Source organism: Crocuta crocuta, unplaced genomic scaffold, assembly GCF_008692635.1.
Source record: "Crocuta crocuta isolate KB4526 unplaced genomic scaffold, BGI_CrCroc_1.0 scaffold9, whole genome shotgun sequence".
NCBI lineage: Eukaryota > Metazoa > Chordata > Mammalia > Carnivora > Hyaenidae > Crocuta > Crocuta crocuta.
Window position 1 is genome coordinate 1,309,738 of NW_027551567.1, and position 27,516 is coordinate 1,337,253.

Genomic DNA, 27,516 nt, shown 5'->3' on the forward strand with positions numbered 1-27,516 from the left:
GTGCCAAAATGTGATCCTTTCTTGTGCTGTGAACCAGAGCTTTCCTTCAACTTTGAGTCCTTTATCTCCCTTTAAAAAGACTTCTCTTCAAATTCCTCTGGTGTGGTTTTATAGTTCCTGGGATTGTGCTGATTCTCTGTGCTTCCCTTTGGAAAATGCTAGGACTTTGGATTGGGATGAATCCTAATACATAGCTAAGGTGAGGAAGTATTTTAAGCACTAAAAGAAAACCTTGATTAAAAAATTATGGGGATTCGGTGCCAGGGTTGGTCCATCAGTTGAACGTCAGACTCTTGATTTTTGCTGGCTCAGGTCATGATCCCAGAGTCTTGGGATCAAGCCCAGCATCAGGTTCCATGCTGAGCCTCTTTGTCCCTCTCTCTGTGCCCTACCCTCCCCTACTCACATCCTCTCCTGCCCCTCACTTCTAAAATAAATAAAATAAAATGAATAATAAATAGAAATAAATAAAAATTTAAAAAGAATCACTTTCTAAAAAATTAAGGGGATTGTTAAAAGATTCATCTGAAAAATGTTGTAGGAATGTTATCTACAAGCCTTGTGTCAGTAAAATAAGAAGTCTTGTGTCAGTAAAATAAGAAAAAAATAAAATCAGAAGAATAAGTAAAATAAAATAGTAAGAAGCTGCTAGAAAAGATCTTGTCTTAAAAGAATGATCTGTATTTGTCATGGTCATGACGAGGTCTTATCCCCTATACAAGACTTGAGTTCTTTGAAAGCAGATTCTTCTAGGTTCTTCTCTCTGCATCCCTTCACATTCTTTGTGTCCTTGTTTATAATGGGGAGTCCATATGTATTGAATTAATATTTCTGTGGCTCGTGAGTGACAGATGAATGAATGTGCTCAATTCATGTACTGCGTTTTGCCTTCTTGCTACAGAAGTCGAGGGGTGGTTTGATAAATATCCACGACTGTTGAATGCCCAAGCTGGCTACAGGTGTGGGGAAGTGGTATACAGTACTTTGATCCTCCCTAGGAGAAGGAGATGCTAATGTGGATAGTAAGAATTTGCTTCTTTGTCTTCAGTTTCGGTTTGACCGCCTTGCTTCACTGAGTCACACAGCACTCGCTCTTTGGTGATGGGCATGTCATTTAAGCCTGAGACTGTCCCTTGGACTGTTTATGACATTGAATCTGAATTTCCCATTACATTAACAGCCAGCATTTGTCATAAAATTCCAAGAACACGTTAAAAGTTATTTGGTTTGCAGTTGACATTGAGATTAACTTTCTCTAACCTAAACCAGTGAAAACCAAAATGCTCCTCACCACATAAAAGTTTTGCTTTCGCTGTGTTCAGACCCCTCCCACCTTCTCAGAGCACAGTCATTTGGAGCCTAGTTTGGGGGCGGTGTGGTTGTATCTCCGTGGTGTATGACCCACTTTTTCGTAACACTTAATTACCTGTGTTTTTACAGCACTAGTCAGAAGGTCTGACGAGAGCGGACTATAACCCAAAAAAGATTTTCTGATACACCTCATCAGGGCTGCTCTCGTACCGTGCGTTATCGGAAGAAGGTGTTAGCTCTGCAGGGCATGTGTTAACTACCAGAGGATGACGGAACATTTCCTCTAGTTTCTGGATAATGAGCAAGCACACAGGTAAAGAAAGATGCCTTTCTCAGAGTTGCCTCCTTTCGCGTCTTAATTATTTTCTTGAATTGACTTTTAAATATTGATCACTACCTGCATATGTTTGCTGTTGAGGTTTGCAGAGGGCTCAGAAGAACAAGCAATTTAATTGGTACCCTGGGACCTTAATCATTTAACTTTTCATTAAAAGTCTAAAGAGAGAGTCATTGAAAATAGACTCTCATCTCTATCCTCCCTATGCCCCTAGAAAACATCCTCTTCATCAATGTGTTTTTCTTGTTTGCTCTCTAAGTGTCTGTCTCTCAGTATCAGCTGCTTGGCGGGCGCCGAAGCGGTGTGAGTTAATGCTTGGTGAGCTGCCCGAGGGGCAGTGGGAACTGTGAACTGGGCAGGCAGTGAGGGGAATGGACAGCAGGGAAGGGAGACGGCAAGGGGGTAACCTCCTTGGTGAGCATTGTTCCACTGCAAATTAACGGCAGGTGAAGGACCAGTGATAATGACCTAACTTGGGTAAAATCCTTTCTGACAGCCTGTTGTGCTTTAGCAATGTTTATCTGATACCACTTTTGTTTATTTGAAGAGCTTTTAAGACGCTATTATTGTCTGAAAACAAATGTTGTAAGTATCACCTTCCTGAATGTACAGAAATGTTGGCGGGTGCATTTCTTTGCTGAAAGTTGGTTGACATGTGGCTCGTGGCAGGGTGGTGCCCTGCCTCACGGGTCACGCTTGCCTGTGCGCTGAATGGCATACCAATGTGGAGTCTTGGAAAATGCCCGTAGATAAGTCAATGTTGTTTTCCCTGAAAGTCCTGATACAGAAAAAGAGTGAAAGTACCAACACTAACTGGAAAAAATGTCACACAATTTAGCCTCTTTGCATCCCTTGTTAGGACAAACCCTGCGTTTGGGTTTTTTACATTTGTGAACTTGTGCGGTAGGTGGAGCAGTGTGGGTGGCCCAGAAAATGTAGCGGTTAGAATAAGATTTTCCATTTATTGCCCTTTGTGCATGGCTAAAAATAAGATTCATACAAATCAGAATATGTAGTGCAAGCACAATCACTCTGTTAATTCTGATGACTGGCTTGCCCACATCTTTGCATCTGTCTGGTAAGTGGTGCATTGGGAAATAAATGTGACTCTGTTTAAGAAGCAAGAGGCAGCCAGGTTTTTGCGCTGTTTGTCTACATGTGCTAGTTTATCAGCACTTTCCCCTTCTGAAGGAAGAAAGACTCAACTCATACATAAACAAATTGTGTTGATGGAAGGTTGAAAGAAGAAGTGATAGAATCCTTGAATCTTTTTTTAAAAAGTAATTGCCTTGTTTGAAATACTCTTTTAAAACATCCATCTTTTTGACTCATTGTTAGAAAGTTGTTTCTTGAAGACTCACAGAACAGCAAGGGAAGGATTTCTTAGTGGTGTTGCCAAGAGATTAGCAAAGCCTTTTGTTTGTGTATTGATGGGGTCAGTGGGGAGGGAGGACAGAATTGTGTGCCTGCCTCCCCTGGAGGACCCTACTTGGACACAGATGTTGGAGGAGCAGTTAACCAAGTAAAAACTCCCCTTCATCTGACTGCTGAGTCTACTGCAACCACAGTCAGTGATAACGTGTCGGTTTGTGTCTAGAAGAAACACCAAAGAGAGGTGGCGTCAGCGTTCACAGGGAAATTTGTACCTTGGTGATCCCAGTGATGGTGCTGTCCCCATTCCACGGGCTGAGTGGCTGTGGCATTTCCAAAGAATGAGAATGTCTGCAAGTGTTCTGAGCCTTTCAGTTTGATGTAATTTGCGAAACGAGATGAGTCAAGAGGGCAGTCATTCCAGAAGCCTCTGGAAATCGAAGACTGCAGATCACATTCCTCACTGGCATCTCTAACTGAGGCAGAAAGGGTGAGCCATGGTGGTTAAAGCAAGGCAAGAGCTTTGGGAGAAAGGCTCAGGACCAAATCTTAATTCAGCTACCTGCTGACCTTGATCCGTTTATTTAACCTTTCCTAAGCCTGGATGTCTTTATTTGAAAAAAGGATCAGGGATAGTAACTACGTCGTAGGGTGGTTGTGCAGATTAAATGATATAACATATATGAAGCACGAAGGGATGGGGTTGTTAACTCTTATTTGTGCCATTGTAAAATACGGACGTGCTGGAGAATTTTGGGGCATTTGGGGATTCCCCTGTATGCCTGGGGTACAGATTTGGGAATTAAATGGATACACGATCAGCCTCTTGTTCGATATTTCTCAAACAGAAAGCTATATACAGGTCATTTACGGAGTAGTTTAGTTCTTCATAGGTTACCGATGCCATCTGGGGGATCATTTCTTTATTTTGCCATTAAATCAGCACAACGTAAGCCTCTCTTTCCTTTTAGGGTTAGTACTGTGTTGAGCATATTCAGTTATTTTTACCTTCTCCCTTTGTTTTTTGTTTAAGCATGGATATTTCAGCTCTAACATCTGTGCATGTTAATTGTAGTACCTGCTGATATACATTATGAAAGAGATAGCACTAATGTATTCAAGGGCAGTTTTAAATATTTCCTGGACAAAACTTCAGGAGCAATTAGCTTCCATGATGGTATAATTCTCTACAAAAAATATTGCATCTGCTATAATTCTGGTTACTGGTCAGTCCTAGAGATGACCAGATACTACTGACTGGCAGAAAACAATTACTGTCACTTTTTTCACTTTTTTTTAATTTTTAATAAATTACTTACTGTTTAATGGAATGTATATCTGCCCTTCTCAGAGTCTTTCTGCTCACCAAGTTTTTCCATTAAAAAAGTAAATATTTGGGGTCACATAACTGACTCAGTCAGTAGAGCATGCAACTCTTGATCTTGGGGGTCATGAATTCAAGCTCCACACTGGGTATAGAGCTTACTTAATTAAAAAAAAAAGTTAATATGCTGTATATTTCACCATAAAGTCATAATTGTGTGGGCATCACTTAATTTCTTTGGTTAACCTTTACTATTAGATGCTAAGAGTTGGCATCAGACTGTTCCTTCAACCTCCTCCATGACCTTCCTGGGATGCTGTTTTTTCATTTATCAAAATAAAAAAGAAATTTGACTGCACCTTGACTTTGCCTCACCTGGGACCTGACAAGAAGTGATAAATGAGATCAATAAGCTAAAGAATTAGAACATGGTACTGATATAAAACAGTGACGGCTTGGCTTTAATTGATGCATTTTGCTAGTTGGTGGTTGTTGTTGTTATTGCTCTTCTTTTTTTATTTCTCTCCACATTTTTTTCATGGTCTGTCCTGTCATTCCACTCACAGATATAACTTCTGGCTTGTAATTTCCATATCAACATTATCATTGTGGTTTCTGGGGATTTTTTAATTTTTTTAATGTATATTTATTTTTGAGACAGAGCATGAGTGGGGGAGGAGCAGAGAGAGAGGGAGACACAGAATCCAAAGCAGGCTTCAGGCTCTGAGCTGTCAGCACAGAATCCAATGCAGGGCTCAAACTCACAAACTGAGAGATCATGACCCGAGCCAAATTCAGATGCTTAACCGACTGAGCCACCCTGGCACCCCGTGGATTTTTAATGTTAGTTACCCAACAGACTGGGGTGGAGATGTTTCTCAGGTCAGCTCCACCAGGAAGATCTGTCTTTTATTAGAACAGTACCCAACTTCTTACAGTGTATCCAGACAGTGCTGCTTTTTAAAATTTTTCTGTTGGCTGGAATGGAAGAATGCTTTTTAGGCAGAGCAAATCATTCAAGGTAACTTAACAAAGTTCTTGGCAGTGCAGGTATATATAGCTTTAGTCCCCTCCATGAACACATACACTCCCCGTTATCTTTTTCTGCCATATTGTACTTTGCCACACACTGAAGTTTCTGTAAAAGAAGGTGATAGATTAGGCTTTGGCTGTGATTTCCTCCCACACCTTCATAAGGAGTGACAGAGATTCTGAAATCCATCCCATTGATATACCATGTGCATCTTCCCGGATAACAGGCAGTTTTAACCTATCCTTCATGTGCAATTTGAGGGTACTGGCTGGGCTGAGCTCATTATTCCTTTGGTTGAATAATATAAAACATTTGCAATGGAGATTTACTCTAATGATGTATTTTAAGTGCATGTCCGCATTGCCGGTTTAATGCACTCAGTCATGGAATGCTTTAGAGTTTATTGCTAATGGATGAATCCTCAGGAAAATCGGAATTTTCAATAAGATTGACATTTGGAGTGAGAAATATAAATCTAATGAGAGCATTTTAACCAAGGTTTGTAATTAGGGCTGAATGGAGTAAATTTGTACACGCATACTACAGAAGGGCACAGCAGAAGGTGAAATTGCACGCTCTGCCGTGAATGAGGGATGAAGGCTGATGTATCAGTGTCAGGCCACGACACTATGGAGTATAAATGACACTGTCACCGAGTGCTGTACAGGGTACCAGGGGAATTTCACTCCAGTAAATTACATTACTTAGACAGACCTGACGGCATTATGTCGGAATGAGAGGAGGGAAGAAAAGGCTGTCAGCACCAAGTGGAAGATATTACAGTACAACTGGCTGCAGAATGGAAGTCTCTGGTCTCCATTCTACTTGGATATTTTGTATTCTCCTTTGTTAATTAGTTTACAGAAGTTACAGATGTGTACATGTAAAAGCACATCATGTTTACCTGGGGTGTAAGGCTACGTGGCCAATCATAAGGGAATGACTGTAATAAGCTAATTTGTATAAATTGGTTAGTGTGATAATCTCTCTCGTTATTTGTAACTGGGTATGTTTGATGTTCAATATAAGTTTGCGCTTCTTTTCTTTTAGTGAGGATTCAACGTACTTTATTACAACCTAATCATCATTCTCTCTGTAACATTATTTCTTTTCAAACCCTGCTTTAATAAGAACATATGTTTCTTTAATCCTCTCCTAACACTTGTTTCCTCTCATCACCTTTCCTCCCTAAGGGAAACAAAGTGTACTGGCGCATAGCATTTCGTTTTGTGAAAGAACTCGGAGTTAAGAACAGTCCATTCCTAGAGTGCAGTTTATGGAGAAAAACTATTTTTTCACTTCTATTTTCTTTCATCCCCCTGCAGTGAAGTGAGGCCACCCCTTTATTGGTCCATCCGCCAGGCTATCTCTAGGGAAGTATTAGGAGGAGAAAATAAGAGCATTGATTGTACTGCTGCCTTCTGAGTCACTGAAGATGTGCTTGTCACCTTTGTCTGGTTTGACCTCCAGTGCCAGTTCTTGAAAAAGCCAATTCCAAGGTGCTCGGCAATTAACACGGTCACTTCTTAACCAGAAAGTAAGTGTCTTATCCTCAATAGATAGAGATTTGAAACAACATCCATTCTGGCTTTCTTAAATATGCCATACTTTGTCCTTAGTGAAATAAACCTGATAAGCATCTCTGATCATGTGTTAGCAGGAAGAACACATCATATTCTGTCAGATGTCTCTGGAAGACTTCCAACTGATGACAGGTTTTAAGCAACCTTTCTAAAATAGGACACAAATAGGTAACAGTGACAATAATAATACATTAGACTTGATTTTTATTCTTCCCAAAATATACTTTATCCATATCATCTGAGTGAGTTAGTCTTTATTTTGTAGCCATAGTTACAGTCTTATTTTATTCATCCAAGCATAAAACTTAGAACTAAGATGCTTGGAAAACTAGTTTTGAGGGTGGATAGGAAAAACCTAAGTTAACAGTAAGATGGTCCTGTTTTATGTAAGGTACTGTCTTACATAAAGAATGTTAGTTGATGATTCTAAAATAAAAACTCAGTGTAAAAAGCATGGTATAAAATGCCTTAGTGCCATGTGCTGTCCTCAGCATACAGACTGTGCTTATAGACTTTGCTTTATTTACTAAAGCTGCACAAAGTCTAGGACTCTTTGCTGTATGGGAAATGAGAGTCTATCCCTAAATAAACTCACTAGAATTTTTTTCTTAAGTTTGTTTTGATGATAGTATATGCCTTATATCTCATACACTATCTTACATCTTTTCTTTTTATCCATGACATCAGTTGGGAACTCATAAGTGTTTTGTTGCTTGCCACAGTAGTACACATGCAACATACTTCTTTGTCCTGGCCTCTTGATGCAGCATGCTACCAGACTACATCTTTGAGTTTTTCTGAACTGAATCCTGATGGAAGAAATGTAACAGCATCTGCAATGGAGCTGGTTGCGATGCTTCTCCATTCTGTAGAGGTTCCTTTGTTCCTGCCTACCTACCTATGTCTGACTATATTCTCTTCTTTTTCCGACATTAAAATTGGAAAGGGAGAAAGGGGGAGCTCCTTAGGAGATATAGGTCTGCAGAGAATTGTGAGTACTCATTCAGAAGCTATTCTTAGTTCTGAGAAATATAATGAACCTGTGCTTTGAGTCCTGCTGGATCCCCCATTAACAGTGCCACCATCATTACCACCTCTCTGCCTGATTACCTTTTCCCCAAAGACTACTGGTATTTTTTCCCCTAACATTCTGAATGGAGTGTCTTCTCACTCCATTCAGAAACACACCTGGGGAGGAATTGGGTCTGGTTGCCCAGCAGACTTGTCTCTTTAATAGTTTGTTGGGTGATTCTTAATTGTCCTTGTAAGTGTTTCTATTTCACGTTACCTTAAAGTCTACTATGTAGAAGAAACTTTTCTATAGACCTCGATTTACTCATCAGAAGTCAACCCATTAACATTAGCACTTCACTTCCATTATCATTATGGTGTTTCCCAATGACAACCGCTGCCACACACGGCCGTGTTCCCTGAGTTCCCAATGCTGCAGAAAAAGAGACTCTTGTTCTGACTTGATGAGGGAAAAAAATGCAAACAACAACACCAGCTCTACCACCAGAGATCCTATAAAGACGTGTTCAAATGAACAATAAGGTCGTTTGTTCACATATGACATAAGGATATAAGAATTTAAACAATAAGACCCCTTGTGAAATGTGGCAAAATATGCACCACAAACGTTGTGAGGTTCTCTGTCTCGTGGAAGGCAGTTTTTACATGGGCTTCAAAAAAACCCCATTAATGTATAAACCACCCTTTAAAAAAAGAAAAGAAAACCATTTGTCTCACTATAACATTAAAGCAATTTCTATTCTAAGGAAAGGTAAAATGCATTCATTTAAGGTGCATGCACTATAATTTATTTTTAAAAAATACAGTACTCTATTAGGAAATCCACTGCCTCTTCCCTCCTTCACCTGAAATAGGAAAGCCATCATTTTGTCAAGACACTTCTTCCTTTGAATAATATTTATTTCTTCAAAATGAAAAAAAAATCCTTTAAATGACTTAGATTCCTGATGAAGTTCTAAAGCTTGATAACAATTCTCAAACCCTCTGACACTGGTGGAGCAAGAGGAGGAAAGAAGCCTGCTTTAAATTGCAATTTTAATTAAATTTACTTTTATTTGAACCCTATCCTTTTTTGCTTTGAGCCTTAAAGAAGGTTTGGCATATTTGCAGACCCCAATAGGGCTATGGCAGAAAAATGCAGAGATCTCCTTGACCTTGACTGCTTGGATCAGGATCTCTGACAGCATCTCAGAATTATTCCTATTTTGATGCTGATGTTTAAAATGTGACCTTCCAGGATAACGGGGAAGGGAGTAGCACAAATTAACTGGCCAAAGGTGCTCCACTGAGCTGGCTTACTATTAAACCGTAAAGACTTTCAAGTATTTGCAGGTGGATATATGTACAGCATCCTTGCAGAATCCTCTTAATTGAAGAAATGTTTCATCTCTATCTCTGTTGACAGAAAGGATTGCCTACTGATAATTGCTTTGCTTAAGTGTCTGATAATATGCCAGGAATGAGAGCATTCTGTGTTAGGTCATCTTTAATTATGCATGTACCACCTGTCAGCTCTAAATCAGCACCAGATTAGATCCTCATGGAGTCAGTACGGGGAGGGTTGGGAGGAAGCTGAGGTGATCTCTTTTAGAAGTAACAAAAATAGATAGTAGTAAACATGGTTTATAACCTGCAGGTTTTTTTAAGGAACCTCATCTTCATTGTTCTGGACCAGGCATAAGCTATGGGTACATCTGAAAAATGTTTGAAACCTTGCCCAAGCTACCTCAAGTAAAGATAAATCACTGCGAGAGAAGATGGTAGCCCCATCTGTTGCATTTCCTTTTTGCTCCTTCTCGTCATTGTAAATGAGCCAGGGAAAAGCTCTGAAACATTTTTTATAAGCTATGTGAGGACAGGAAATATGTTAACGATGTTAGATTTCATACATTTCAGGGGTTTTTTCAGTAGTTGGTTGGCTTTTTTTAGCAGGACAAATGTGGGTTGGAAATAATGCTTGTTACCCTCTGTCAGCTTTTGATAGTTTTATTCTCACTTTTCAGGGCTGTTTGGGACTTTCTGGTGGGATGTTTAGGGTTCTTTATGAAAGGTTCCGTTCTCTCTTCTATGGATTTGTAAGAGGTGTTTCTCTTTGTTCACCTGTCAGAGGTTTAAGGGAAGCCTTGAGTTACTGTGCACTTTCCAGAGGAGGGGGCTGGAGGACCGAGAGGCTGAAAGCAGAGAAGGAACAAGCAGAAGGAAATAGCAGGTGGATGAGTTACCACATCTTGAGTTTCTTGAATTCCCCTGCCAAGGTGAGGTTCCTAGCCTGTCTCCGTTCCAGCCTGAGAAAACAGCCTTGGTAAGAGTGTGTGACAAGAACTTAGAGATCCTTAAATGCCTTATTTCAAACATTGCTGGCTAGGGGCAAAGAACTCTGATCCCCGTGCAGGTCTCCCCGAGCACCACCATCCACCTCATGGCTCTGAAGGAACCTTGGCTGCCTTCAAATACTTGAGGCACCATTTGCTTTTCTACCCTAATCAGACAGTCCAGTGACGTAGAAGTGCTGTCTCTGGAAAGAAGAGCAGGCTTAAAATACTTCACGACCATACCATTGCCAGTGCTTTGGCTATTTAACGCTCATTTTATACTTCTGGTACACAGGTGTTAGAAGAAGAATTTTGAACTCCATACGAAGGATACTTCTTAAAACAAGAGAACATAGTTTATCCTAGGCTTTGACAGAAAAGAACATCTGAGAGGGAAGCAAAGCCAGAGAAAAACTGAAGAAAAGAATTGAAAAGAAACGGGGAGGGTGGGGGAGGAGAGTGGTACTACCGTGTTCTCTCATGCCAGCTCATCTTTGCAAAATCTTTTCCATCTACCTGGAAAGCTGTTCCACTCTCTCCACCTGCTTCACTCCTACTTTGAGTTGTTCAGGCGTCCTCTCCAAGAGCTTTCTTTGCTTCCTTCAGGCTGAATTAACTGCTACTCCTGTGCGATCCCACAGCACAGTGCCCGCCTCCTTCACAGCACTTATCATGCCTTACTGCAAGAGCTTGTTATGTATCTCCCTCCCCAACAAAGTGGTTGCTGAAAAAGCTAACATTCTCCTAATTGTGACAGTAGAAGTCACATGCCCAGAGAAAGAGTAGTAACGATTTCATTGGACTCCACAGTCCTTAGAGCACATTAACTGTATTTTACACCATTTTAATAGTACCTGTGGCAAGGGAAACAGATAAACTTGAGTATACTTCATGAACAGAGTTTGGGAATGGAAAGGCCATCAGAAAGAGTGTCTTATAACCAGTGTGTAAAGGAACTGAGGAAGGTTAGACTAGAGAAAAGAAAAAGAAGGACAGACACAACCACAGTGTTTAGATAGAGGAAAGACTTTGTCACTCTAGCAAAAGCAGAACCAAAAGGTAGAAGTTATAGAGAAAGAGACTTGGATTCAGAACAGTAATTTTCTTGTGGCTAGAACTAGCTAGCAGCAGAACGAGTAGCCCCATTTGGTAGCAATGAATCCCCCATCACTAGAATGAGAATCATTATCTTTTAGGGCCATATTTAAGAGCTGCTATAAACAAGATTGCTGTACTGTGTGGGAGCACAAACCAAATAACCGTACCATTGTGGGGGGGTTTTGTTGTTGTTGTTTTTTTTATTTGAGTATATTTGGCACACAATGTTATATTAGTTTCAGGTGTATAACACCGTGATTCAACTTCTCTATACTACATTGTTCTGTGCTCACCACAAGGGTAGCTACCATCTGTCACCATATAATACTATTAAAATATCATTGACTATATTCCCTATGCTGTGTCTTTTATTCCTGTGACTTATTCATTCAGTAATTGGAATCCTGTATCTCCCACCTCCCTTCCCTCTGGCAGTCATCAGTTTGTTCTCTGTATTTATGTATCTGATTCTACTTTTTGTTTGTTTGTTTTAATGTTCATTTTTGAGAGAGGAAGAGAGTGCTAGCAGGTGAGGGGCAGAGAGAGGGGGACAGAGGATCTGAAGTGGGCTCCGTGCTGACAGCAGTAAGCTCAATGAGGGCTCAGACTCACACACCATGAGATCATGACCTGAACCAAAGTCGGATGCACCCCTGTTTTAGTGTTTAGATTCCCCACACTTGAGTGAAGTCGTATGGAATTTGTCTTTCTCTGTGTGATTTATTTCACTTAGCTTAATAACATCTGGGTCCATCTGTGTTGTCGCAAATGGCAAGATCACATCCCTTTTATGGCTGTGTAATACTCCATTAAATATATATATATACACCACATCTTCTTATCTCTTTGTCTCTTGGTGGACACTTAGGTTGCGATTGTATCTTGGTGATTGTACATAACGCTGCAGTATACATAAGGGTGCATATATCTTTTTGAATTAGTGTTTTTGAGTTCTTTGAGTAAATACTCAGGAGTTGAATTATTCGATCATACAACCATATGGTTATTTTTAAGGTTCAGAGTCCCCATTCTATGCAGAGTCACAGACAGGATGACCATGGGACATGAGCCCAACCTCTGTGTGGTACCTTGTTGGTCTGGTGCTCACCCCTCATAGACTCACAAGTTACAGGCTGAAGTCGTGGGTGGAGTGTTGTTCAGGGAGCTGTCTACTTCCTTAGGAAGTCCGTGTGGTAAAATAGAAGGGGCACTAGGTTGTTCCCAGCTCACATGCATCCTGGCCTCTTGCTAGCTGTGTGAGTGTGAGTGACCCCCTCAAAGGCTTAAATTAGATAAAGGAGTCCTTCATGGACAGCAACATGCTGTGTCCACAGGTGGGTACTTGTCCAGAGCCACAGCTCCATCACTGACAACCTCTGAACTCAGTGTTGTCCCCAGCACAATGGGCATAACTGCCTTCCTTGCAGGGTTTCTGGGAGCAGAATGACTAAATGTACAAGCACAGCACCTGCCACAGAGGAGGTGTTCCTGATGGTCAGCCTCATTTTACCCTCGGGAGCTGGGAGACTAGGAAAAGGACACCCCACCTCACCTGCCTCCACTGCTCACGTCCTCGGAAGGTTCTCTTTGACCTGCCCCTGAGACTCAACCCAATGCTCATGCCCTTTCCTGTTGCCCCGTCATCTCAACATGGAGCCACCTTCTCTACTTTTTCTTGTTCTTCCTTCCTCTTCTACTTCCATATCTGTAATTTTTTGGTTAAAATAGGAGGTTTTATGCAGCTTGGGGTGGGGAGAATGAGCCCTGTTTCATTTTCTTCTGAATTTGCTTAGTTATTTTTTTTAATGTTAACATTTTCCCATCCCTCCATCCCTTGGGCTTGTAGTCATTAATTTGCCAGACACACAGCAGCTGAGTGTCTTTATGACATTGCCAGAGTTAGGAGAGTGTCGTTCACAGGGAACCTAACCCATATATTAACTCAGACAGAGCAAATTGCTAAATAAAGAGCTCCAGAATGCCAATTTGATTCTCTTGTTCCCAGCCTTTCCCATTGAAAGGGGGTTGCTGAAACAGAAAAAGCAATGGGCAGGGGAGGGGAACTTTCAACCATTTTACTGAGTCAGAAATTAGAACACTGCTGTCCACATTTAGACAACTCCTTCATCCGTCCAGCCAGCCAGCTAGCCATCTATCCATCTCTCCACTCATCCACTAAATGCTCAGGAAATAGAATCTTGTCTGAGACCCAGCGTAAGGTCCTGGGAAGACACTAGGTGAGTGCTAGATTCTCTCCCGTCAGCCTGTCTTCTCTCTCCTCTGCTATTTGAGCCACTGGAGTAGTGGCTCATTTCATATGTATTTCTGTAGTCCCAGCAGTCCTCACAGGACCTAGTGCAATAATGCACGAATGACAGTAAAAGCTGCAAGATGGAGGAAGAGAAAGAAGGAAGGAAGGAAAATAGTCAAAGGAAGAAAGGAAATTGTATCATATGTAATGCCAGGGGTGTAAGTTGGTACATGCTGTAAGTGCAATTTAATGATTGCAATGAGCATCCAGGGAAACATAGCTACATATGGAAATTTGAATAAAGTTTACAGGGAAGTGATGCTAATTGGCCTCATCTATGTAGAAGTCAAAATGAAAACTACACACATTCTATAGGTACATCCCTTAGAACACACCTTTCTTCTGATTTTTCTCCCTTTAAGCTACATTGCTTGTTATTTAACACAAAAATGCAACTTTACCCCTCTAGTCATTTCTAATTTTTAAATCAGAAAACTGAATTCTTTCCTTTCCAAGGAAAGTTTAAAAAAAGACAATCTATTTTCCTCCATCTCTTGTTGATCATAGTGTTTGGGGGGGCGGGGCGGGGGAAGGGAGCATTGACCTGGTGGGAAGAGGATTGCTCTTGTTTTCAAATCAACCAGAGGCAGCCAATTGGTAGACTCCTGTCTGTCGACTTCCAGGTGTTCCTGGGAGGAACATGAAGAGAAATACCTGCCTTGTGTGCACCCCTGAAATTGTCCTTACAAACAAGTGAGAAGAGATGTATACAAAAGCACTTTAGAAATGAAAGTGCTAGGTATGTAAGGAATTTTATTGTGAAATATAATGATGTCAGTTATATTTCACAATATATTTATACATTTCTAAAATCCCAGCCTAACACTTGAGGTCATTTTCTGTCTCCTATTTAGTCTCCTGCCAGAGTCCACTTAAAGGAAAAGGCAACCGGGCGCCTGAGTGGCTCAGTCGGTTAAGCATCAGACTTTGGCTCAGGTCATGATCTCATGGTTCATGGTTTGGATCCCCGCATCAGGCTCTGTGCTGACAGCCAGCTCAGAGCCTGGAGCCTGCTTCGGATTCTATGTCTCCCTCTCTCTGACCCTCCCCTGCTCACGCTGCCTCTCTCTCTCTCTCAGAAATGAATTTTAAGGGGCGCCTGGGTGGCTCAGTCGGTTAAGCATCCGACTTCGGCTCAGGTCATGATCTCACGGTTCATGTGTTCGAGCCCCATGTCGGGCTCTGTACTGACAGCTGGCTCAGAGCCTGGAGCCTGCTTTCGATTCAGTATCTCCCTCTCTCTCTGACCCTCCCCTGCTCACGCTGTCTTCTCTCTCTCTCAGAAATAAATTAAAAATTAAAAAAAAAAAAGAAATGAATTTTAAAAAACATTAATTTTTTTTAAAAAAATAAATAAAATGAAACAGCAACATCCCAAAAGAAATAATTTCCTTGTTTTTTTCCTGAAAATTCTCTGGACCTTTGTCTAGTCCATAAATATATGTATTTTTTTCATAAACCAATGCAAAGATATTTGAGTTTTAAACTCCACTCCTCTGGGTTTCTAGAAGACCTTGTTCCTCATGCAGGATTGTGTAAGGCTCAGTCCCTACCAGCAGACCTCACAGTCCAGCAGAGGATATAAGACATACATAAATAGCTATGACACAGGTAGCATGTGCCAATTTATTTGACAGGTAGAGCTGAGAGTAAGGCATATCTGGTAGAGATAACTAACCTGTTAAGCAGGATAAGGAGAAAAGAAAAAGCAAGACACATTTGAGAATCCTAGCTTTGTCCTGCCATGTATCTTCTATTTGGATCTTGCAGGATCCTTGAGAACAGGGACTTTCAGTTCATCACTGCTATATTCACTGGTGCCTGATGTGCTTACAAATAGTAGATCTTAGTGCATGTTTGCTTGAGGGAGTGTGTTCTGTACCATGTCATGCTCAATTTCAATTTCAAAAGCAGTATTCTCATTTTTAAGCTCATTACCTTGATTCTGTATATAAATGGCTATTTTGGACCCTTTCAGAATTATTCTTACTCTGCAGAAGAAAGCAAACAAATGATGACCTCAGGAACATGGTTTTATGCTCTAGAACATAGAATAAGGAAAGTGATTTTGTTTATGTTTGGAGTGCAAACCGAATACAAAGCTCAAGAAACTCCCTGCAATAGGAAAAGTGGTTTCTGGAGCTCTTGTTTGTGTGTGCAGTTGTGTTTCTCTTTTAGCAGGTTCAATTAGGTAACAGAAACTCTTTTTACCTAGCAACCTACATGGAACAGTGATTTAGCCACTGACATTATTACTAGATTTCCCAGATTCCGACCTTCTCTACTAGAATTTATAAGCTCCATTGATGAAGAATTATTTGTTAAATTCTCTCCTGTGTCCCCAGGGCCTTGAACTATGTTTGGCATGTAGTTGGTGCTTAATAGTTATTTACTGAATGAATGATCAAGTGTGTCAAGTCTTATGGTAGACTCTGGGGACTAGAGTGATGCGTAAGGAACAGTCTTTGCCCCAGAAACTCCATAATCTAATGAGGAAGACAACACGTGAACCCAATAATTATCACAGGATGTGGAAAAGTAATGATAAAAATATGCAAAGAATTTATTTTCTATTATTTAAGTGTTGTTGTTATCATCTTGAAACAAGAAGTATCAAAGAATGATCAGCTTTTGTCACTGCCTTGTCCTTTTGTTTGATAAACCTTTATCCTAAATTGTCAAACTTCTTGGGAGATAAACACCCATGATAAGCTCCAGGACGCAATCTATGCTCAAAGTTGCATAGAGAATAGACATGCACATCAGGCTTCTAGGTCAAATCCAGCTGCCATGTAAGAATAGACACTCCTGGTTTGAAATTGTTCTGTACAGCATCCGTCCTAGTCCAGCCTCCTTTGCAGTTCCTCTTCATCTCTCTTCCCTCTTAAAGGTTGGTGTTCCATAGCTGCTTACAGTTTTAGCTGCCACGTAAATGCTGAGAACTCGACTATGTCTTATTCCAGGCTCCACTTCCCTCCAGTGCTGGATACTAAACTGCCTTGCTGGATACTCTGAAAGGATTTTATATTCAGTCTGTCCAGACTGGAGCTCATAATTTCACCCTCCTGTTCCCTCTGTCAAAAACAATCCCTCCATATCCACCCATCAGACTTCCCCTACATGCCCTGCATCCAAGGAATCTCCACACCTGTCCATACTAACTTGAACCTCTGCAATCCATGTCCTTCTGTGGTCCCCTGCTTCATTCCAGTACCAGTTGACCACTTTGTCTCCAGCCTTTCCTGCCCCCTTTCATCTATTCTACATGAAGCCAGAGAGATTCTTCTAAACCACAGATATGAACCAATATATTAGAAACTCTTTAACATGGCCTATAACTTCTGGCCCCTGTAAATTTCTCTAGTTTCATCTCCTGCCACTTCACTCCATCTTTATTTCTATGTTCCAGGGGCCTGGCATATTACATGGGTTCCATGCATATTTACTGAATGAACCAGTCAAGCCAGAGCTGAGAGAAGGAAAGGGAACTTAGGTAAGAAACCTAACAAGTGAAGACAGAGGTAGGAATCTGTGTAATGTGTTCAAGAGAGACCAGGGACTCAGAGAGAGGATTTTGACTGGAGACTAGAGGATATAAGTGGACACTTGCACACCTTGCCCTTTGGCAACACCAAATAATTTGAGGTTTCTCTATGTACCCTGTGGTTTCACACTCTCATGCCTTCCTGCTCTCTTGGACCCTCCCCGCCTCATCCACCTGATGCCCTGGCAAGCCACCTCCTCTATGAGGTCGCCACTAACCTAACCTCCCTGCAGATGGTCTTTCAAGGCTGAAAGTGCAGTGATTTAGCCACTAACCTTGTACTTTGGGTTTAATAGGTCCATTTTTTACTAGAATGTGGAGACTTCAATGATGCATAAATATTTGTGTTATTCTCTGATGAACCCCCAGTGTGCCACCACTGGGTCCACACCTCATGTCCAGTCTGTTATCATACTCTACGGAAATGATTTGCGTGTGTCTCTTCTTCCCCAACCCCAACCTCAGATGGAAGAAAAGGGACCATGCCTTATGCATATGTGTATATCCATTCTTTGAAACAGTGTCTGGCATTTACAAACAAAACTTGGTGGAGGTTCAACTGAATGAATAAGCACATCATCCTGTCAGTCCATGTTCATGGTTCATAATGAACTTCAGCTCTGCTGTCTCCCTACCCACCCACACTGTTCACCAGACATGATCAGTTCTTTCTCTGCAACTGCCCCCACGTGCCCCCACATTGCTCTTGCCAGCCCCTGCAATGGACGTGCATTACCTCATGTCTGTCCTTACATTTGTCTCTCACCCCCATGCCACTCTGCATGCTGTCCTTGGTTTAATCTGTCTCACACATCATGTTGATCACATCATTTGGCTAGTTGAGATCCTTCACCAGCACCTCATTATTTACTGAATAATTTCCAACTCCTCACCCTGTCATTCAGGCCACTCCGCTACCTGACCAACCTTTACAGCCTCACTTCACACCTCTCAAGCCAAGCTAAATTCCATTGCATTCCACAGATGGGCTGTGCCTTTCATCTGTGTTCTTTCCACATGTCGCTCTCTTTCCCTGGAAAGAATTTTCCCTTCCCCTACTTGTCAAAATCATACTCATTTTTTTGTTACCAAACAAAATGCTGTTCTCACTCTCAAATTCCGAGTGACTGTTCCAGCCCAGAGCGATTTTCCTTTCTCTACACTATTATAATGCTTGGTCGCTGCCACTCATGTGCTCCCTATTTCATGTTGTTTTATTGTATTTATGGTTCATGTGAGTGCCTACTCTAGTCGAGGCATGATACCATGTAGTCACCTGCCCTGTTTATAATTCTACTTTTTATTTCTAATTGTATGATTCTACGAAATTTCTAATTTTATAATTCTACTCTAGCAGAAAATGTCCATGATTTGTCCAAAGTCACATAGCTAGTAAGTAAGGGTGGAGGCAGGCTTTGAACCCCTAGTCTGTGTTACTGCAAAGCCTGGACACTGCCCACTCTAGCAGTAGGCTTGCTCATAACTTGAGGGGTTGTCTTATGCTTCCCCTCAAGTAGGGAGAGGTCCTGTGTTACACATAGATCTACTGAGTTTCCCCATGTGCTCTTGATATGTACCTTAATACCTCTACACAGTAAATGTAGTGTGTACAAATGCCTGAGATGCCCCCTTTTTCTGTTACTGTTTATTGGAGAATATTCATCAGGGTTACTATCCCCACTGACTCCTAGACTAGTGTGCTTTCTCACTCCTGTTTCTCCTTGCCTAGACTCCACCATATTCTCTGCCACCAAATTAATCTTCGTAAATATCAACTTGGTCACCTTGCTTTAATAACCTTTGGTTTAAAGTCCCATGCCTGACTTTCACGATCCTTTACTTTTTCCTGTCACCCATACCCTCAATCCAGAATCATATGTCCAGCTATACCTTCTACTTCTCCACACTCTAAATCCTCTCTTTGCACCACTGATTTTGTCCCTTGAACAGAGCACACAGATTCCTACCTCTCCCTTTAGTTGTGATGTTTGGTTTTTCAACATAAATGCCCTTCCTCCTCCACAGCTCTGAGTCCATTGATTTGTTCGGTAAGTGCACATTGAACCTGGCTGTGAACAAAGCATTGCACTAGGGTCTGGGAACGTAAAAAAATAAGAGGGTGCCTGGATGGCTAATTCAGTTAAGTGTCCAACTCTTGATCTTGCCTCAGGTCATGATCTCACAGCTTGTGAGTTTGAGCCCCGCGTCGGGCTCTGCATTGACAGTGCAGAGCCTGCTTGGGATTCTCTCTCTTCTTCTCTTGGCCCTTCCCCTGCTTGAGTTCTCTCTCTCTGTCTCTCTCAAAATAAATAAATAAACATTAAAAAAAAGAAAACAGAAAATAAGGTACATTGTGCCCTCAGGGAGACCTCAATCTATAGAAGTATATAGACACAAAAGCAAACAGCACAAAGATACTCAGTGACAGAGAAACACAATTGTTTGGGGTAGCTGGTTGCATTCTCCACACCACTAAGATCTACCCAAGTCTATTTTCTGTCCAAAAATAATGTGTCTCTTTCATAAGCCTGTATAACACTAATTACCCTGCAACATGCATTTTAACATTTACTCACATTCTGCCTTCCATTGTTATTTAAGTGTGTCCTGTGCATGGGTTCTCCTTCCACAGGTGGATTTTAAATGCCTTGAAACAAGATACTTATATGTTTTATACCGGCTTTATCAGTCAATATTTACTATGTAACAAAATACCCCCAATCATAATGACTTAAAACAACAAACATTTATGATTTCTCGCAATTTTGTGAATTGACTGGGTGGTACTTCTCACCTGCACTGGCATGATTGGGGCTGAATAATCTAAGATAGAAGTAGGCAAAAACTGTAGCCCACAGGTCTGCTACTAGTTTTGTAAATAAATTTTATTAACACCCACTCCCACCCATATTGTCTGTGGCTGCTTCCACACTACAAATTGAGTAGTTGTAACAAAAGATCATATGACCTACAAACCTAAAATATTTACTTTCTGGTACTTTGAGTAAAAGGTTGCCAACCCTGCTCTAAGGTGGCCTCACTGACATGTGCAGGGGTTGGCGGGCTGGTTTGTCTAGGAAGACCTCACCTGGGATAGTCATTTCTATTTTATGTGACCTCACATTGTCCAGGAGGCTAGCATGGAATTCGTTATCTGGTGGTGTCAGGATACCAACAAGTAGCAGGACAGGCCAACCTTTAATACATAAGCATTTTTCAATTCTGCTTGCATCATATTTTCTACTGTCAAGCCCATAGTCAGGGTTGAGGGTGAGGGTGGTCTACCCACGATCCTGTATTAAAGGAGCAAATTATTGCAGCCATTTGGGGAAAGCAGTCCACCATCCCAGCTTTTTCTTCCCCAGCCACCACTCCCCTTCACCTCTGTCCCCAATGTTCAGCATTGAGTACATGGTAGATATTTTATGTGCTTTTGTGAAATTGAATTAAGTGCATAAATTGAATCTTTGAAGGCAGTGGGTACAACTGAATGTTATTGTGTAGCTGTGATGTGCCAGGGGCGGCCACAGCCCCTGCCATACAGTGATGAACAAAACATGCAGTTCCTGTCCTCAAGGGGCATGCAGCCAAACATCGACTCTTTATGTCCTGTCCAGCTGTGAAATGGATTCTCTCTTAGGTTCTTCCTAAGGATCTTTAGTATTTAATTATGCCCCATCTTTCCATTGTCCCCTTTCTGCCCCTATGCCCGTGCATTATCTGGACTTCACAAGTGTACACATGGCCTAATTTAAGATGCCCCTGCTTCCAGCCTCTTCTCTCCCTTCTCCCTAAGCATCACCAACCAACTGATGTTCCTAATGTCCCACTTTCATCAATTTGCTCCTTGCTCAAAAACCTTGTCCATTCACCAAATAGGGCTCAGACTCTAATATCCTTAGTATGCACCCCAACACTGTGCCTAAACCCCTTCTTGCCTATACCCCTTTCCCTTCTCTGAGTATACACAGTGTGTCCATGTGTCTCTTCCCAGATGTACCTTTTGAGATACTACACATCTGTCAAAGCTAGGCATAGGTACCACCTCCTCCATGCTGCTTTCCTGATTACCCTTATTGAAAGTAATTTCCTCTTCTGCACTCACAGAGTACTGAGCTTGGAATGCAACTTAAATGGCACATATCCCATCCTGTCTGGCACTGATTTATCCCCTTCATGCATCACATCCCTACTTGAGATTAAAGACCGGGTCTTAATCACTTTCATTTCCCCCAAATGCCCTGCACAGAGGAGCCTTTTAGTAAAATCTTGTTTTATGAGTAAATGAATAACCGACATTTAGGTTATCACTTTTACCATTTCCTGACTCTTATCTGCCATATCTCTAAGAGGCCATTGATTTAAGTATAATATTTTAGGGGCGCCTGGGTGGCTCAGGTGGTTGGGCGTCCGGCTTTGGCTCAGGTCATGATCTCACGATTCATGGGTTCAAGTCCCACGTCAGGACTCAACAGCTAGCTCAAAGCCTGGAGTCTGTCTTTGGATTCTGTGTCTCCCTCTCTCTCTCTGAGCCTCCCCTGCTCATACTGTCTCTATCTCTCTCTCAAAAATAAATAAAAGACATTTAAAAAAATGTTTTTAAGTATAATATTTTATATACCACTAAGAAAGGAACAGATACCAATTACACTTTAATAAGCTATCAATTTTAAGATATATACTAATTTCTAAAATATTATGTGGTAAAACATACATCCTAGAATCCATGAAATATAAAATATTAAATCCAATTTAGATAGACATAGGTATCCAACTAAGTATTTATAAAATACCTAAGGGTGCCAGGTATTAGAATCTCACAACAGTCATAGAAGAGAGGGAAGATGGGTTGCATTATTCCCATTTTACAGAGGAAAATTTTTAAGTTCAAAGAGGCTACAGTTCTTTTTCACAATGAAATAACTATAAATAAGAGAGCCAAATCTTATGGCTGAGATATAACTACTTTCCTAAAAATCACCTGTGGGTATCAAAATGCTTTAGTCAGCTAGCTCTAAGTCTGATTACCAAGATGGGCCTTTTTCTTTCTTTTCAAAATTACATGCACATCACTTGGCCTTTCAATTTGTTTTTCCCAGCTGTATTGTTTTATCATGTTACCCTAGAAACATCCTGTTGCTTGACATAACATAATGTAATGTGATGTGATATTTCATGCTGCTTAGCAAAAATTAGAATGATTGTTGGATACTTAGATTTTCTTGGGTAGTAATTAGCAGCCAGAATCTCTCTCACTAACAACCATAAGAGTTTCTCAACCATCCATTAGCCTCAAAAGAGTAGAAGGCTTTCCGAACCAAATGCTTCACTTAATTAATTACTTCATCTGAATACTTCCTTTCTGGATTTTAAGAAGCACTCTGGAATATATACAATTAAGAGACAAGGCTTTATTATTATTATTATTATTATTATTATTGGCACATTCAACAGTTATTATACTTTGGAAGGAATTGGTATGTGCAGTTTTTTACTTATGTAGGTATCAAGCTGATTTTCAGGAACAGGTAAGCAGTACTAAAAACTTTCTCCTATATATGTCTGGTTGTATTTTTGTTTTATTCAAATTGCTAGGGAAAAGAAGAAAAATGCAAGTGGAAGAGTCTCCCCAGACCAGCAGGAACTGGAATGTGTTCAAGCTTGGCAGAGTCAATTCAGCCTTTCGTCTGTCCAAGGGAGATGTGTTGAAATCCCCCCACTGTTCTCAGGATTACTCAGACTTTATTTGAGTAGCTTGTTGATTTCTGGTCACCGCACTTTAAAAAAAGCAGTTGGAAAGAGGGAAAAATGTTGGGGACACTAGCCAAATAATACAAAATTAAGACCTATGAAGGAAAATTAAGAGGAAAAGATTGTTTACCTTGGAGAAGAAAAAGTCAAGTTAATTTCTGTCTTCAGATACTTAAGGGTTTTTTGGTGAAGAAAATAACAGCTCAGTTATACTTCATGCCCACTAAGCACAAAACAAGAGGAAATTGACTTTTATTTCTGTTGGATACATTACATGGTGACAGAGTTCTAGAAGTGTTGGGGTGTCCATTCCAAGACCTTTAGGATTCACTTGCCTAGAGTGGATAGGAGAGTAAACTAGGAAATCTCTCAAGGCTCCTTCAGTATTGTGATTGAGTTAATCTCCCCTTTCATAAATACCCCAAACAACTTTTGAATTATGATCATCATACATGTTGTGTAGCTTCTACCACTAGTTGCTGTGACATCAGTAAATTTGAAGTTAGGATGTAGTACCCTCATGAGAACTTGACTATAATTAGGATTACACAGTCCCTGAGTCCTTATATTATTGGTCCTAGGACACTTTATAATATAGGTGCCCTAGCCTTTCTGTCCTGTCGGTTTTGTATATGACTCATGCCACACACATATTCCACATCACATCTTAAAAGACTTTTGGGCATTTGGCCTTTTCAAGAATGTTGCTTCTGAAAATATCCCCATCTCTCCCATATAATTAGTTTGCCCCTTTGTACTCAGTCTTTCCATTGGGATATAAAATATTTAATCTCACCCAATGGAAAAAAAATTAAAACCTTCTATTGCCACACCTTTCTCTAGGCTCTACCCTACTTTATGGCTCCCTTTCACACAAAATGTCTTGAACTTTTTGTCCTTAGGCATTAAGTATCTCTGCTCCCTCATATAACCCTACTGCTCCTCAAAAAATGTTAATAGCAAAGCCATTTTTTTTTTTTTTTTTTTTTTTTACAAATCCACTAACATTCTTGTTGCATCCTCTTGCTCAGGTCCTCAGCAGCATCCAACACAGTCAACCACTCACTTTTCCTAAAACACACTATTCTCTGGTCCTGCAAGAGAGCACCATTTTTTGGATTGTTTTTGTTGTTTTTAGTCACCACTGCCGTTTTCTTTTCTGTTAAGTGTCTGAATTGGTGTCCCCTGAGGCACAGTCCTTAACTTCATCTTTTCTATGTCTGTAGTTCATGGTGCTGACTCCTCAGTTTGTATCTCCAGCTCTGATCTCTCCCCTGAATATCAGGCTCATACATCCAGTGGTGTATTTGATGTATCCATTGGGATGTTTGATAATCATTTCAAACTTAACGTATCAAAAGCAGAACTTAGGTTCCAGTTTTTTCACATATAAGAACTTACAAATTCACGTGTGTGAATTATCAGAAATAAAAAAGTCTACCTCTATATTTAAAAAAAAAAATTAAGATAGAATACAAAAATAGCCAACAACAGTGAGCTATCAAAATCATCGAACACTCTGAAAAAAGAAGTGAAATGAAAAAAATTGACAAAAAATTAAATCACAAAAAATTTTGTGGATATAGTCATTTATAATTGACAAATTCATGAACTGGAAAATCAAACTGAAGTAGTTTCATACAATAGAGCACAAACAACAAGGAGATGGAAATGTAAGGAAGAGAGGTTAATAATATAGAAGGTAGAATAAGAAGGCTTAGTATATGCTGATTCAGGATCACAAAGGAAAGAATACACAGGATGGGGATGAAACAATGAAATATGGCTGAGAATTTTTCAAATAAGGTGAAAAATATGGATCCACAGACATAGAAAGCAATATGTACTAAGCAGACAAATACAAAGGCATACATAACCTTTTACAATGGAGTAAGACTGCACATCACTGAAGACAACATTCTCTTAAAAGGAGCCATAGAGAAAACACAGATCATAGCCTCTAAGTTAAAATAATTAGACTGACAGCAGACTTCTCCGTGGTGATAATCGAAGCCATGAAGAGTGAAACAATATTTTTTAAAAATCTTTTAATGTTTTTTTACTTATTTCTGAGAGAGAGAGAGAGACAGCATGAGCAGTCAGAAGATATAGGGAGACACAGAATCTGAAGCAGGCTGCAGGCTCTGAGCTAGCTGTCAGCACAGAGGCCGATGCGGGGCTTGAACCCACGAACTGTGAGATAATGACCTGAGCTGAAGTCGGACGCTTAACCAACTGAGCCACCCAGGTGCCCCTAAAATGGTATTTTTAAGGTTCTGAAATAATAAAATCATGCACTCGGGAAAAATAACTTTCAATGATGAGAGTGAAATACTGTTTTCATAAGAGAAAACCTAACAGTTTACAACCAGCAGTCTTACACTGAAAGAACTTCAAAGGATATATTTCGGGAAGAAGAACAAGAATAGCAAAAGAAAAGTCTGAAATACTGAAAATAACGTTAAGTGAAGAAATTGGTAAACTCATAGGTAAATCTAAATAAATCTTGATGGCTTAAAACAATAATGTCTAATATAGAGGAAAATATAAACTAAAATACTAGGTAAAACTCCATATGTGCAAGGAAGGAAATATCAGAGTTTTGCAATGTAAGGTCCTTTTATTGTTCTGAAGGAGATTACAGTATTAATTTTAGAGTTCAAGGGAAACTATGAGAAGAATAGAAACAGTATGTAACTTCCAAGCCCCTTTTACAAAGTCAAGCAAGAATAAAAACAAAAATAAAGCTTAGAAAAAGCAGGGTAAATAGCAAAAGTTAGATCATAGGAACAAATGCAACTATATTAGCAATCACAGTCTATGTAAAGGTCCTAATCTTTCTGGCTAAAAGACAGATATAGTAAAATTAAGGTTTTTTAAAAAAAAAATACTAGTAATTTAGCTATACAGTGTTAGAAAAGACACCCCTAACATGGAAAAACAAAGACAAGGAATGGAAAAATGTATTCCAACAAATACTAATCAAAAGGTAGCTAAGGTAGCTTTATTGATATCAAGCAATACATTTTAAGACCAAAAACATTAAGGATAGAGAGAATGGATATATGGATAAAAGTTTACTTTATTGTAAAAGTGTAACATTTCTAAATCAGCCTTAAAATATACAAAATAAAAATTGATAAAACTATAGGGAAATTTCACATATTTTCCCCAAGTTATTGCTTGAACAAGGAGACAACAAATAGTAAAAATAGAGAAAATGTAGGCATCACAATTAAATAGCTTGATTCATGGACATAAGGAACCTTGTACTAACCATTTAGAATACATGTATTCTTCATAAGAGTTTAAAAAATTGACCTCATACTAAGCCACAAAACAAGTCTCACCAGATTTCCAAGAATAAATGTAATAATGGTCATATTCTCTGATCATAGTACACTTAAACTAGAAGTCAATAACTAAAAGATTAAACCCCCCAAATTTCCCCTTATGTTTGGAAATTTGAAAACATTTCTAAATAACTCATTGATGAAAGATATCATAATGGAAATTTTTAAATACTTAGAACTGAATGAAAATTAAAATTGCATATCAAAACTTGTGGGATGCAGTGAAAATTGTTCTTAGAGGAAAACTTATAGCCTCAAATGTTTTATCAAAAGAGAAAATAGTGAAAATTAATAAGCTAATTTTTAGAAGGTAGAAAATGACAAAGAAAGGAGAAGGAAAGGGAGAAGGAATAAACAAAATAGAAATTAATTAAATTGAAAATAAAAATACCATAGAGGGGATCAAGAGCCAGAGTTGGTTCTATGAATGGGGTTCAAAATTTTGGGGAAAAAAAAGTATATAGTAAATATAAATATCAACTTTGCCATTGTTGTACAAAATGAATGAATGTAGCTCTGTTCCAATAACATTTTATTTACAAAATTAATGGCCACCCAGTTTTGGCCTGTAGGTCATAATTTGCTGGCCACTGGACTAATGAGAAGAACTGATATAAAATAAATAATGAGAAAGTTTAGCAAAGTGGCTGGATATAAGATCAATATACAAAAATTAGTTGCCTTTTTATATACCATCAACACAGAAAAATCACTTTTTAAAAAGTTAATTATAATAACAAAACTTTTAATGCCTAATAATAAACCTAATAAAATTTGTATAAAACCTAAAGAAATTAAAACTATGTTATATAATCTGCCTCATTCTCAGACCAATGGTTTTCAAAATTTTGGTCTCATACCTCTTAATACTCAAAAAAATTACTGAGAATACTAAAGAGATTTTGTTTATTTGGGTTTTTATCAATCTGTATTTATTAAAAGTTAAAGCTGAACATTTAAAGTATTCATTAACTATTTTAAAATAATAAGCATGCTACATGTTAACATAAAAAAAATACCTTTATGAAAAAACTATATCTTTCAAGACAAAAAAATAGAAGAAGAATGGCATTTTGGCATTGTTTTACATTTTTCCAAATCTCTTTGTTGTCTAGCATAATAGAGGATTCTTGGATTCTAATATCTGTTTCAGTAT

The 27,516-nt window shown here is 39.6% G+C and overlaps 1 protein-coding gene across 4 annotated transcripts in view; it reads left to right on the forward strand.

Moving 5' to 3' along the window:
• The window catches only part of BACH2 (BACH transcriptional regulator 2), a 354,923-nt gene that overhangs the window by 215,965 nt on the left and 111,442 nt on the right, over positions 1-27,516 (forward strand). The window contains exon 1 of one of the 4 annotated variants that reach the window (XM_077750250.1): positions 1,506-1,624. The exons of the other annotated variants lie outside the window; for them this stretch is intronic. The gene's annotated coding sequence lies outside the window, so the exon portion shown is untranslated. Of the gene's footprint in view, positions 1-1,505; positions 1,625-27,516 lie in introns of those variants that run through there. 4 annotated transcript variants of the gene reach the window in all.